Below are 14,825 nucleotides of genomic sequence, written 5' to 3' on the forward strand. Positions count from 1 at the left end.
AAACAAATATTTAAATTGAGTTCAGACTTTCTTTTGACTTCATTATCGTATTACATTTGTATAATTTAACAAAAGAACATGATACAAACACACAAATTATAATAAAAACTATTGGCAGCTTTCATCAGATCTACGCATACAGTACCACCATTTTGGGGACAAGAGTGCAATTGGTCATTCAATGTGAAATGTAATTAGTATTGGAAGTTTCAAAACTCCATCATGTGTGTGCATGGTCCGTTGGTATTCAGCTGCACCATGTTTGATGATGGTTGCAATCTCACTACTCTTACTGGACAAAGCAAGTTCCTTCTCAAAGAAGGAGACAAAGTTAGAATACAGCTGCAGGCCCTCTTCTTTCCCAATGTTATTGTGGTACTGCATGCCCTTCCCTTTGGCCTTGGGAGAGTGTAGCCTGAGGCACGATGAGAACGCTCCCAGGTAAGTCCAGCACTGACACATACTTCCCAGTCAGCCTCACACAGAGTGTTCGCTGTAGATTATAGTATAGCAAAGTGATTAATAACCACTCAGTAGCAATACTGCTTTACGATTCATTGAAGAACAGTAACATTTACTGTTCACAGTCTTGCGAAGCCCAGGTAGGTGCATTATTGCAGTATTGTCCAAAACTGGACAAGCTGAACACCTACCCATTTTGGGCATAATGTCCTCTGTAGCACATTTGAAAAAACAGATATATACCATCCCTCTGTCAATCTGAAAACATGAAATCTTATGAAAACACCAAATTATTATCTTAGGCAAGGTGCAATTATTATTATTAGCATGCATTCTCACTATAGACCATATTTGCATTTGAAAAAGGAGTAGAACATAATTCAGTAGTACCTCCACCCATTCAGCATCAGATTGATCATCTGCAAGTTTGACTTGAAGCATTGCATAGAGACACTGCTGAAGAACAGATCTTGCTTGTGGAGAACCTGCCTTTTCAGTCACACTATGTCACGCCCTGACCTTAGTTGTCTTTGTTTTCTTTATTATTTTGGTTAGGTCAGGGTATGTTTTTGTCTTGTCTATGGTTTTTTGTATATCTATGGGGTTTTGGTATATCTAGGTAAATGTAGGTCTATGGTGGTCTGAATTGGTTCCCAATCAGAGGCAGCTGTGTATGGTTGTCTCTGAATGAGGATCCTATTTAGGTTGCCATTTTCCATTTTGTGGGTTATTGTCTATGTGTAGTTGCATGTCAGCACTTGTTGTAATTAGCGTCACGGTCGTTTTGTTAGTTTGTTTAGTGTTCTTTGTTTATTAAAGAAGAATGTATTCTTATCACGCTGCGCCTTGGTCTCCTCGTTATAACGAACGTGACAGAATAACCCACCAAACAAGAACCAAGCAGCATGAAAAGGAGGAACAGTGCTTAATGGGGAGATGGACCTGGGAGGAGATATTAGATGGAGCAGGACCCTGGACACAGCCGGGGGAGTCTCGCCGTCCTAAGGAGGAGTTAGAGGCAGCGAAAGCGGAACGGCGATACTACGAGGAAAAATACCGGAGAATAGAGGAACAACGACGATATGAAGGTACGCAGCTAGCAAGGAAACCCGAGAGGAAGCCCCAAGAGGCAGCCCGAGAGGCAGCTCTATCCCGAGCCAGTATGGGAGTTGTAGCGATGAGACAAGATACAGTGCCTTGCGAAAGTATTCGGCCCCCTTGAACTTTGCGACCTTTTGCCACATTTCAGGCTTCAAACATAAAGATATAAAACTGTATTTTTTTGTGAAGAATCAACAACAAGTGGGACACAATCATGAAGTGGAACGACATTTATTGGATATTTCAAACTTTTTTACAAATCAAAAACTGAAAAATTGGGCGTGCAAAATTATTCAGCCCCCTTAAGTTAATACTTTGTAGCGCCACCTTTTGCTGCGATTACAGCTGTAAGTCGCTTGGGGTATGTCTCTATCAGTTTTGCACATCGAGAGACTGAAATTTTTTCCCATTCCTCCTTGCAAAACAGCTCGAGCTCAGTGAGGTTGGATGGAGAGCATTTGTGAACAGCAGTTTTCAGTTCTTTCCACAGATTCTCGATTGGATTCAGGTCTGGACTTTGACTTGGCCATTCTAACACCTGGATATGTTTATTTTTGAACAATTCCATTGTAGATTTTGCTTTATGTTTTGGATCATTGTCTTGTTGGAAGACAAATCTCCGTCCCAGTCTCAGGTCTTTTGCAGACTCCAGGTTTTCTTCTAGAATGGTCCTGTATTTGGCTCCATCCATCTTCCCATCAATTTTAACCATCTTCCCTGTCCCTGCTGAAGAAAAGCAGGCCCAAACCATGATGCTGCCACCACCATATTTGACAGTGGGGATGGTGTGTTCAGGGTGATGAGCTGTGTTGCTTTTACGCCAAACATAACGTTTTGCATTGTTGCCAAAAGGTTCAATTTTGGTTTCATCTGACCAGAGCACCTTCTTCCACATGTTTGGTGTGTCTCCCAGGTGGCTTGTGGCAAACTTTAAACGACACTTATGGATTTCTTTAAGAAATGGCTTTCTTCTTGCCACTCTTCCATAAAGGCCAGATTTGTGCAATATACGACTGATTGTTGTCCTATGGACAGAGTCTCCCACCTCAGCTGTAGATCTCTCTTCAATCTGTCTCTTCAAACCGGTGAGTATTCAATATATAGATTGTGTTCAGTCTGTTCAAATACAACAAGTTTAATTTAAGCCTTGAGACCACAATGTACAGTCCACAGTAAACTCATTGGTTGTTATTTTGTCCTAAAGCATAAGGTGAAAATAAATAAAGGAATGCTTTGGTTGTTTGTTGTTATTTTTACTTGATGCCTGGTGAGTTGTGCTTTTCTTTTTTAAATAATATTTAAACAATCTTCCATCTTCATGAAATGCAACATGTTACTAAGTCAGAGATGAAAATAAACAACCTACTATTGCCCACTTGACTTGGAAGCCTAATAAGAGTTGCAGTTACTCTCTATAAACACCTGGTGGCACTGCATATCCAATCAAACATCCCCAACCACCAGTCGTATCAGCCTGGTCTCATAGACTAGATGTAACATATTGAATGTAAATCTGGTACACTCAAACTAGTATGATATATTACATATGGTATGGTTACATATGACAGAAGGTTACTTAAGACAAAAACTAAAGTAGGGTGGCTGGTCAGGCGTATAACGTGAACATCTAGCAACCCAAAGATTGCATGTTCGAATCTCATCATGGACGACTTCAGCATTTTCCTAATTAGCAACTTTGCAACTACTTACTACTGTTTAGCTACTTTGCAAGTAATTTGCATGTTAGCTACCCCTAGCCTAGCTAACCTTAGCCACTTAGCTAACGTTAGCGACAACAAATAGAAATTCATAACATATCCCGTTTTGCAAATTTCAAAAATGTCGCAGGAATTGGTTTTCGGAACAACATATTGTACTAATTGCAATTCGTAACATATACGAATTTACAATTTGTTAAATATACTAAATGGATTATGGACATCCACAAATTAATACATACCATACAAATCGTAACATATCAAACTAATTGGACTTTCTCGGATTTACATTTACTATGTTATGTCTACCCATGAGTCCAGGTTGGTGATATTTATTTCCTCAGCCTGAGTGGGATGAGCACTCTGTGACATGCGTCAACAGGACTACTTCCCGCATATTTCTGTCACTCCCTAGACTCATCTAACTACAGCAGCTGTTTCACTTTCAACCAAACCAGCCACCAGGAAAGCCAAGCCAGACAGCTCAGTGTCTTATCAGGTCAATGAGCATTGAACATTTACTGCTTTTCCTGTGTAGCTGTGGTTATTCATTTGCATGCTGTTCTATATTTTAGGAACAAAGTATGACTGTGTTTATATAGGCAGCCCAATTCTGATGTTTGTTTCACTAATTGGTCTTTTGACCAATCAGATCAACTCTGAAAAAGCTCTGATGTAATTGGTGAATTTTTTTATCAGAATTGGGCTGCCTGTGAACGCAGCCTGAGAGGTCCTACCAAACCCCTTCAGACTAGTTCTTGACAAAATGACAAGTAAAAGTGCATTTAACCTAGTAAAATACTACTTGAGTAAAAGTTTTAAAGTATTTGGTTTTAAATATGCTTAAGTTTAAAAAGTAAATGTAATTGCTAGAATATACTTAAGTATCAAAAGTTAAAGTATTAATCATTTCAAATGTCTTATACAGTATTAATAAGTAGTACTTTAAAGTATTTTTTGTTAAGTACTTTACACCACTGCTGAGGCCTGTCCTGTGTTTGGAGACACTGGCTGGGGTTGAGACTGGTTGTTGATAGGATGCACTTCTGCTTAGATGGTCCCCATTAAAGAGGAAGGCCCACTAGTGCAGCCATCTATTTGTGGTTCTGTTTAAAGAACTGAACAGTATTGTGGTCAATTTATTTCCATTCAAGTCTTGTTTTCAGTTCTGTGCACTTATTTCACCTCAACTTGACCTTTATTTTTAGGGACACTGATCAGCATGATATTGTCTTTAATCCCATATATTCAATGCATTCAGAAATAATTCAGATCCCTTGACTTTTTCAACATTTTGTTATGTTACACCCTTATTCTAAAATGTATTTAAAAAATGTGCCTAATTAAATAAAGGTTAAATAAATTAAAATATTGGTGGAGTGCTGCAGAGATGGTTGTCCTTCTGAAAGGTTCTCCCATCTCCACAGAGGAACTCTGGAGCTATTTCAGAGTGATCATCGGGTTCTTGGCTCTGACATACACTGTCAACTGTGGAACCTTATAAAGACAGGTGTGTGCTTTTCGAAATCATGTCCAATCAATTGAATTTACCACAGGTGGACTCCAATCAAGTTGTAGAAACATCTCAAGAATGATCAATGGAAACAAGATGCACCTGAGCTCAATTTCGAGTCTCATAGCAAAGGGTCTGAATACTTATGTGAATGTGATGTTTCAGTTATTATTTTTTATACGTTTGCAAACATTTCTACAAATGTGTTTTCGCTTTGTCATTAGGGTATTTTGTGTAGATTGATGAGTGAACATTTAAAAACAAATCTATTTTAGAATAAAATGAGCAAAATGTGGAAAAAGTCAAGGAGTCGGAACACTTTCTGAACACACTGTCTTTACTGTACAAACCAACGTCCATTGACTTTAGGTCAACTTTCGGTATAATGCTAGTTGATCCCCAAAATATCATTACAACAACCATATAATTAATAACTAAATACGGCAGTATATCATTTGCTTTGTGTCCATCAGAAAATCACAAGTTCCTCTAAAAATAAAACTCTCCCTCCAGTAAGTCTAGATGTCTTCCTGAAAGGGGAATGGTGTAAAGCGAAGATGGAGAAGTGAGACTTAGAGAAAGATGAAAGGTGGCTGTAACAAATGAGATGAAATGAGGGAGATACTGCAAGGCAGACCTGCTAGCTCAAGGCTACACAGTCACACCTGACAACGCCAGCACTGAGGAGGAAAATGCCAAAGGGTCCAAAATGATGACTCCTGTGTACAGTAATTATTGGTGTGGCTCTTACAGACACCGGACAGGTTGGATGCTTTACAGATGAAACGTGTAGAGGATGGCCTCGTTTGCCAAGTTCTTCCTCCAGATTTCTTTCTCTGACATATAGAGTGTGTGTATTTGTGGGAGTGAGAGAGTGGGAGAAATCCATTCAGTGAGTATTTGATTCAGTACTGAGTGACTCCTTAGTGACTGGCACTCTTCCCTATGGGCAGCTGCCAGTGGCTCTTGCCCAGACATGTGGTGCTTTTCTAGGCAGAGAGAAGCAAGGTATTCCCATACAAACACAACAGCATAGTTAAACATAGGTCAGCTTACTTAAATGATCTCCCTCTCTAGGTTGGGGATTTCTCTCTGTCTCAGTCTGCAAGCTATTCCCTTTTTAGTGCACTATTTTTGACCAGGGCATTTACGGCTTCGGTCAAAGGTAGTGCACTCAATAGGGGGAAGAGTGTGTCATTTGGGACGTATCCTCAGTCTTTACTGCAATAAACATACCATGATACAAAGGAATGAACTACGGTACTTCCTGAAGAAAAATCTATAATGAAATTGGGAAAGCATGGGGGGGGGGGGGGGGGGGGGATTTGGGGAATTTATGTCTGTACACAGATTCTCAATTGTAATCTTATGAAGTGTAAGTCTCAAGGCTGTGGGTAACTGGTGAAAGGAGTCAGGCACAGGAGAGCTGAGATGCGTGGACAAGGTATTTAATTCAATAAAAACACCAGTATAAACACAATACTATGGTGCTGGAAAAATACCGATACCACAAAATAAACGGGCGTAACAACAAAACCCGGCAACAATAATACCAGCCCTCAGATACAGCCTTACAATAAAACAAACACGCACACAAACATGGGGGAAACCAGAGGGTTAAAGAATGAACGTGTAATGGGGGAATTGAAACCAGGTGTGTAGAAAACAAAGACAAAACAAACAGAAAATTAAAAGTGGATCGGTGATGGCTAGAAGGCCTGTGACGTCGACCGCCGAACGCCGCTCGAACAAGGAGAGGGACCGACTTCGGCGGAAGTCGTGACAGTAAGGAAAATAAAATGAATATGTGTGTCTAAAGAGTTTTAAAACGCCATAACCTCATAACTCATAACATGCTATGCACTCAATTAAAGTGCTCAAATATTTAAGATGTAAAAATAAGTCTTCATACTGTATATTTATTGCTGTAAATCATCCTAAGTGAAAACATCAATTCTACACGAGACATAAATATTTTATTGATTGAGGTTATGTTAAGTCATTTTTTTTCTTTGAGCGCTATACTTTAAAAAATATATTTTTACACTATGGTTAGTTTTGAAAATGTCCGATTGAAAAGATGGTTTGTATTTTCCGTTAAATATACCCATGAATTCAGTTGGGTGTCATTCCAACAGTTCACTCTGCTTCTGTCAGCAACTAAATTAACTATAACTCTCTATTGTTGTATAAGCCACATCCTGCATTCCAAAATTAGAGAAGAATGGATTTTCAGAGACGAAAAAAAAACAAAAAAAACATCTGCGATTTTTTTGCACTCTGCAGGCAGGGATACTTTCACTTTCTAAAATCAGTTACTAAACCTGCCATTCAAAATACAGAGCCCTGCTATTGCTGTATGCCGTGACCTAAAAAAAAACTTGTCTTTGAACTTATTATCAGACAGATTCATATCATGATAAAACAATCTCCAGACCTCATCATCCCAATTAAATAAAGCTTAGCTGCAGGGTAGGATGGAGTTGGTGTTCATGGTGGTGGTGGATGAAGTCTCTCACACTCCAGCTCTAGGCAATCTCCCCACTCCTTATCCCCCACATCACCCCCTTTCCCCTCTATCCATGGCCCCATCTCCCTTGACCTTGGGGTCCCTGTCCTGCCTGGCAGGCCCTAGCGTTGATCCATTGCCATGCCAATGCAGCTACGGCAAGGCTCTGGGTAAACAGCAGCAGCTGGTTGCAATTGTGCTGTGTCACTGGGAGGGCATGTGTTGGCTCAGAACAGGAGTGAAGGGGTGGGGGAGGTAGGGTGGAAGGAGGCGGAGGGGGGACTGCAGCAGCGCCCCCACACACCCCAGTCATCTGTCTTCCTGTTCTGCTCTCTGCTTACTGCTGAGAGCTCTAGAACTTTGCAGACTCAACGTTGCTAACAGAGCTGAAAAACGACATGCAGACTCAACACACTGCTAACAGAGTGGAAAAACGACATGCAGACTCAACACTGCTAACAGAGTGGAAAAACGACATGCAGACTCAACACACTGCTAACAGAGATGAAAACGACATGCAGACTCAACACACTGCTAACAGAGATGAAAAACGACATGCAGACTCAACACACTGCTAACAGAGCTGAAAAACGACATGCAGACTCAACACACTGCTAACAGAGCTGAAAAACGACATGCAGACTCAACACACTGCTAACAGAGCTGAAAAATGACATGCAGACTCAACACACTGCTAACAGAGCTGAAAAACGACATGCAGACTCAACACACTGCTAACAGAGATGAAAAACGACATGCAGACTCAACACACTGCTAACAGAGATGAAAAACGACATGCAGACTCAACACACTGCTAACAGAGCAGAAAAACGACATACAGACGCAACACACAGCTAGAAGAGCTGAAAAACGACATGCAGACTCAACACACTGCTAGAAGAGCTGAAAAACGACATGCAGACTCAACACAGCTAGAAGAGCTGAAAAACGACATGCAGACTCAACACACAGCTAGAAGAGCTGAAAAACGACATGCAGACTCAACACACAGCTAGAAGAGCTGAAAAACGACATGCAGACTCAACACACTGCTAGAAGAGCTGAGAAACGACATGCAGACTCAACACACTGCTAGCAGAGCTGAAAAACGACTTGCTTTCAGAGCCTAGGATCTCTGTTCAGTGCACAACAGGGGAAACCATCCATGTAAATTGGATGATATCCTAGGCCTAGGACACAGCAGTGTCAGATACACATTGGAAATACAAATACTGCTTTCTTTGGTATCAGGATACACATTTTTTATTCTCCTTTGAGTCAGATTTGATTCAGTTGTTTCAGTTTGGAGTTCTTTATTTCAGTGTCAAGCCTGGTTTGGAGCTTATTAGGGCTCACCTCTTCCCCTGCAGCTCCAGAGTAAACAAGAGACCAAAGATGTAGAGGGATGTAGAGGGACTCTCAAACACAACTGGCAGGAGACTGTAGATCTGAGGAGATAAAGAGAGAGATTTGAGGGTTGGGGAGGTGAATAATTCATGATTGTGGAGAAGGAGATTTTAGATGAAGCAGGGGTACTGTGTAGAGCCGGGACCATACCAGTATTGCAATAGTCATTAGTATTGTGGCAAGGAAACAAAACAGAAAGTGGATGTAACTTTTTTTTAGGAAAACAGCCCTAGAGAGACAGACAGAAGAAAGCTGGGGTATTGGCCTGCAGCTGGGTTTTTGATGTCTGGGCGGGCATGCCCATAGAAATGTCATTCTTAGAATGGGGACCCCCATTCCAGTGGGTGCTGAGGAGGCATTAAAATTGATGTGGTCTGAGGGGCTAAGTCCATTATAGGAACGTTGTGTCAATGGGCATGGCTGGGTGGTGTGTGAGACTTGGTCTGGGCGCATCAACGTCTTTACCTTGCTCTCTGTGTCTGCTGCTGAAGGACGTGTGTCTGAGGCATGGGCCAGTGGTGGGGATGGATGAAATGGAGGAGAACACTAATGTTGCCTCGACCTCAGGGTTCCATTAAAAATTAAGCTTAGGCTGCTATAGTAATATGTAGCAACTTCACCATCAGCTCTCAAGAACATTCGCTTCTGTACCAGGACTTGATCCAAGCAAAAGAATAAATCCAATATGCCTTTATTTTTCCCAAAACGTAGAGGTGATGATACACTGTACATCGATTTGAGGGGAATTGTATTTGTGATTGTTTGTTTGACAACCTTTCAAGCCCATAGTTAAAGAGATATAGCACACACTTGCCGTAAATGACATCACTATCTTCAGATTAATCATTTACCCACATAGTCACTGTAGTTTCAATAGCGATAGCAAGAAGGCAGTCAATATAGTATGAAGTGTTCTGCAATGTTTTAAGGCCTATTCTTGAGACAGATGGACCTTACATATCTAAGACAGATATGATGGTGGTGGTTATTCTAGGAGTTCCTTGTCTAAGGCCTACAGTATGTTATGTTTCAGCCAAAATACTAATGCACCATAAGTGCTGTGTTGGATGTTACAATAAATGCCCCCCATCTCTCACAGGAAGCTATAGCCTTTTGAAACTTAAGGAGATAATAGTTATAGATCAGAACATTGACCATTAGAAATCAGCATCACCACAACACAAAGCTACAGGGATTAATCAAGCTTTGTTTCCACTGTGAGACTGTTTCCTCGGCTGAACACTGCTTTCTATTCACATGCTGTGGCCTTCCTGGCTAATGCACAGAAAAAAACTTTTTAGTCTTGTTTCCGTCCACCTGTTAGCTAAAAGGACATATAAATACGTGGATGTGACAGGTGGCTTGGTGGCTACAAGCAGCTACCTCCCTGTTTGCAATCTACACAAGCAGGGCAGACTGAGGTTAAATGGAGGCGACATACGATTTCTCTCAGGTGATCAAGGGTCCAATTGATAGTGAAGTCTCACCGACACCTTAACCTGCAGACAGAGAGCATGAAGACACCATTGTTGTGAATTGAACACAAACACTCACTCACACAGACAGACTTGAAGCTGGTAGTAGCTACAGCCCTTAGTGCCCCCCCCCCCCCCCCCCCCCTCCCCGCCACATAATACAAATGAAGCCTTAAGCACATCTGAACATCAAAGGGTTGTTGTGAGTTGTTTTCATTGAGGCCCTTTTTATTTTCCTGACTAATTTGTCATCTGTTTCAAACCTATAAAAACATACGTTTTATAATGCAGACTAAGACCTGTTGCTGACAATGACAGAACCATGTGGATGTTGTGAGTTTTCTCCTGTACAGGCTGTACTGTAGTGTCATTGATGTTTAATACACGTGCATGGTGTTGTGCTGACAGGAATATATACAGTATAGAATAACATCCCATCCCCATCCTAAGAATTATAATTTTTTTGGGGCGTTTGCGAAAAAAATCGGTAAGAAGGAAGTTGCATGTCTATACTCTAGCAGCTTATAAGTGCATACGCTTCCAGTTCACCGTGGGAGGCTGTCATTAAGGTCTTTTAACATGAGTATCTCCCATAGGCAGCTGTTTCACGCCTTATGAAGGGCACCCTGTCGCGCATGGAAAACCCAACTTGTTTTTGCTCAAAGAGGAATGAATTGTTATGGTTCCTTATGATAACACCACTCCGCATCATTGACATGAAGAGGGCCAAAAGCAGAATGAACAGTCATTTAAAGGGTATAGGACTTCATACATTTATAACCCATACATACCACATACATAAGCAGTACATAAGTGTTTCATAACAACCACAAGACAACAAAAATGTCAACTTACTTATACAGTGCCTTCACAAAACATTCATACTCCTTGACTTACTCCACATTTTATTGTGTTACAGCCTGAATTCAAAATGGATTAAATATATATTTTTCTCTCAAACATTTACACACAATACCCTATAATGTCAAAGTGAAAACATGTTTTTAGAATCTTTTGCAAATGTATTGAAAATGAAATACAGAAATATCTATTTACATAAGTATTCACACCCCTGAGTCAGGGCGGCGGTAGACTCAGACTATACTGATCGTGCAGGGTAGTTGAAAGAGAAGGCAATTACCTTATTGTTCTGAGGACAAGGAGGGTGTAAGGACCAATAGTTGAGATTCTCAACCAACACTTACATCAGATGAGAACACACTACTTACTGCCTGTTGCTAGGAATCATCACATCTATTTACAGGTTGTTCTTGTTCCATCACAAGCTTCACACTTGCATGGCATGGCAACTTCACACATAGTCTGCTCTTGGAACTGATTTGAATTAAACCATTGGCTAATAAATACGTTTCCTCCTCCTCTTTTTACTGCATCACTTGTGACAACAATGACACTGATGACACTGTGCGAAAGTTATATTGATTGACCTTTGACATGTAAGCTGCAAAGCACTGAGAAAGAAAAAAATAGAGAGAGAGAAAAAAATAAAGAGAGAGAGAGAGAAAGAGAGAGAGAGAGAAAGCGAGAGAGAGAAAGAGAGAGAGAGGCAATGAGCCTTTTGGCTCTGAGTCTGTTAAGTTTGTAACTAACTAGTTAAATAAAGGTTCAATAAAAAATGTAAAATAAAACTAAGGCTCTGATTCCAATGCCTTGTTCATGTTCATATTTATAGATGCACTGAAACAACTCCCACTTTCTCTCCACATTCAGCGTTGGTTGGGAGAGAATGCCCACTCTCACTAGAATATTTACACTCTGTTTCAGTGTGCCATCATCAAAACAACAATGCATAGAACTATTAAAAACACGATTTTAGTTTGAAGGATTACATGAAAATATGAACACTTAAGTGACACAAACAATTGGACAAAGCTCCCTGAGCCTTCCAGCTTGTCCCTGGTGTTTAATGTCACAACAATTGAAGAGGGACAGTTGAGCCCAAAACAGACCCAGACAATGGAGCTTGGACTCTCAGCTTCACTGATTGCATTATGATGACTAACAATAAAACAGCACAGCGATGTCTGGATTTCCAACTCAATGTAGAAAAGGCTTGTATAAAAGGGTTGATAACTTTGTGTCTGTCAGTTGTGAGGGACACACTTTCTTTGATACAATTCTTTTTCAGAAACTTACTTCCTATCACATTTTTTTCATAAGATGCTTGATGCAGATATTTTACATGCACATTACAACATGTAAGTTGAACATCATCATGTACCATCATTGCATATGCATAGTTTATCTACTAGGGCTCTGTCAATCTTAATGGATAAAACCAAATCAGGTTGAAATTAACTGTACCTCCTGGATAAAACAAAATCAGGTTGAAATTAAATGTACCTCCTGGATAGAACCAAATCAGGTTGAAATGAACTGTACCTCCTGGATAGAACCAAATCAGGTTGAAATTAACTGTACCTCCTGGATAAAACCAAATCAGGTTGAAATGAACTGTACCTCCTGGATAGAACCAAATCAGGTTGAAATTAACTGTACCTCCTGGATAGAACCAAATCAGGTTGAAATTAACTGTACCTCCTGGATAAAACCAAATCAGGTTGAAATGAACTGTACCTCCTGGATAGAACCAAATCAGGTTGAAATGAACTGTACCTCCTGGATAGAACCAAATCAGGTTGAAATGAACTGTCCCTCCTGGATAGAACCAAATCAGGTTGAAATGAACTGTACCTCCTGGATAGAACCAAATCAGGTTGAAATGAACTGTACCTCCTGGATAGAACCAAATCAGGTTGAAATTAACTGTACCTCCTGGATAAAACCAAATCAGGTTGAAATTAACTGTACCTCCTGGATAGAACCAAATCAGGTTGAAATTAACTGTACCTCCTGGATAGAACCAAATCAGGTTGGAATGTATTCTACAATGAATTTCCACTTCAATGACAAATTAATCATCAACAGAAGACACTAATGTGTATAGAACAGTGTAAAAAATGTGTAGAAGTGTAGACTATGGTTGAGTGAGAGACAAGCTGTAGGGATTCCCCCTTCCCTCTAAGTCAAGATAAAAGCAAGAGCTTAACAAACAAGGTTTTGCAAATGTGCCTAGAATCCACTAGCGGAGCATTGGAAGTAAAGGCCTTAGGGTGAGCAGCATATTGTGTAGTATTAAAAACCTGCAGTTGAATTTCTCCAGAGAGCTGTACACTATTTTGAATAAAAAACTAGGTTTGTCTGTCATATAAAACCCTCATGGAATATTATTGTAATTCACATGAATGTTACTGAAATTCTTCAGATGGCTTCTTTCAGATGTGCATATCCCTGTAATAAACTTGCTATAACCATGTACTAACTTGGTTTGGCTCCACACTACAAGTAACCACAAAGATCTGTCAGTAGCATCCTGTATTTGCAAAACTAGATGGTCCAACCTTATGTACGATTGAACAATGTAGGTTATTACATTCTCTAAGTAGATGTTTATTCTGGTTGACAATGTGCCATCTCGTGGACATGATCCCTAATCACTGGTCTCTAATCACTATCACAAAAATAAGCCACCAAATGTTCAGGCATTAGCGAATACTATTTCCAGACATGATTAATTCACACTATTACATAGCAACCATGCACGAGCGTCGCGCCCCTGCTTTGAGCCCTAATGGAAAAGTTACTGGAGAGAGAGAGAGTGGGTGAGAGCAGGATGTATCAGTCGCCATTACTGACTGGGATGAGAGAGAGGAGGGAGCAGGTCTCCGATTACACACATACCACCAATTAAACAAAATATATAAAAACAAACACATTTGGAATAGAAAGAGGATACACGGAACGTTCCCCGTGAATTGCAGTGCACGAGCCGTTGAAAAATGGAATTTGCTGGAGTAAAATAATACACTTGGAATGCTACCTTTTTTCGTGGTCTCGGAGCTGGGAGCGACCATGTTAGGTAGGGGAATGTATTTGGAATGTACTGAATCGAATTTCTTCATTAGCTACACCCTGGATAAAATTGTCTGTGTCAAATAAATTCAATTTTTTTTTCAATTAAGGATCAAGGGACGTAACGAAATATTCCGGCAAGGTCATTCGTTTGTATTTTGCGCTGAGTGAAATGTATTATTGTTCGACCTGCTACCACTATTTTGCTATCTAACTAGGCAGTGTTAGCTACAGCTAGCTAGTGGGCTAAGCTCAGCCAGAGACTACTCTGGAAGCAAGCGATTTTAGCTTAGGCCCTTGAGTTGGCTATACAAGTCATTCTTCCAACCAAATGCCATTGATGATGGGGTTATCATTGTCATAGTTTCTGATTACAATGGCATAGCCAGACATAACCTTTTATTGCATGGGTTATTATAATTGTTACCATGTGCAGATAAAGCAAACCACGTTTGCTAGCAACCTAATTGGAAGTGTGACAGTTTCACTTGCTGGACGTTTCTTGCTTGATAGTTCGCACGCAGTTAATGTTAGCTAGCTAGGACAGGTACATTAGCTAGCTAACTAATGAACCTCGGATTGTTGCAAGATGATAATTGTTACTGACAAGTTGTCCAGAGCAGCGTCGTGCTTTTGAATAACCTCTACATCTCGTGGTAGAGGATTGCTTTTGAGTTTTGATTGATGTGCCTCCCTGGCAATGACAT

General features: G+C 40.4%; 1 protein-coding gene and 1 pseudogene across 1 annotated transcript in view; one reads left to right on the forward strand and one right to left on the reverse strand.

Moving 5' to 3' along the window:
- Window positions 1-209: 209 nt before the first annotated feature.
- Window positions 210-8,878, reverse strand: LOC110504221 (D-aminoacyl-tRNA deacylase 2-like; annotated as a pseudogene).
- Window positions 8,879-13,784: 4,906 nt separating this feature from the next.
- The window catches only part of LOC110505773 (rho GTPase-activating protein 5), a 63,904-nt gene continuing 62,863 nt past the window's right edge, over window positions 13,785-14,825 (forward strand). Inside the window, exon 1 of the mRNA XM_021585205.3 lies at window positions 13,785-14,125. The gene's annotated coding sequence lies outside the window, so the exon portion shown is untranslated. The remainder of the gene's footprint in view (window positions 14,126-14,825) is intronic.

The sequence above is a fragment of the Oncorhynchus mykiss genome, chromosome 25 (assembly GCF_057628025.1).
Source record: "Oncorhynchus mykiss isolate SJ-2025 chromosome 25, ASM5762802v1, whole genome shotgun sequence".
In the NCBI taxonomy this organism is placed as follows: Eukaryota; Metazoa; Chordata; class Actinopteri; order Salmoniformes; family Salmonidae; genus Oncorhynchus; species Oncorhynchus mykiss.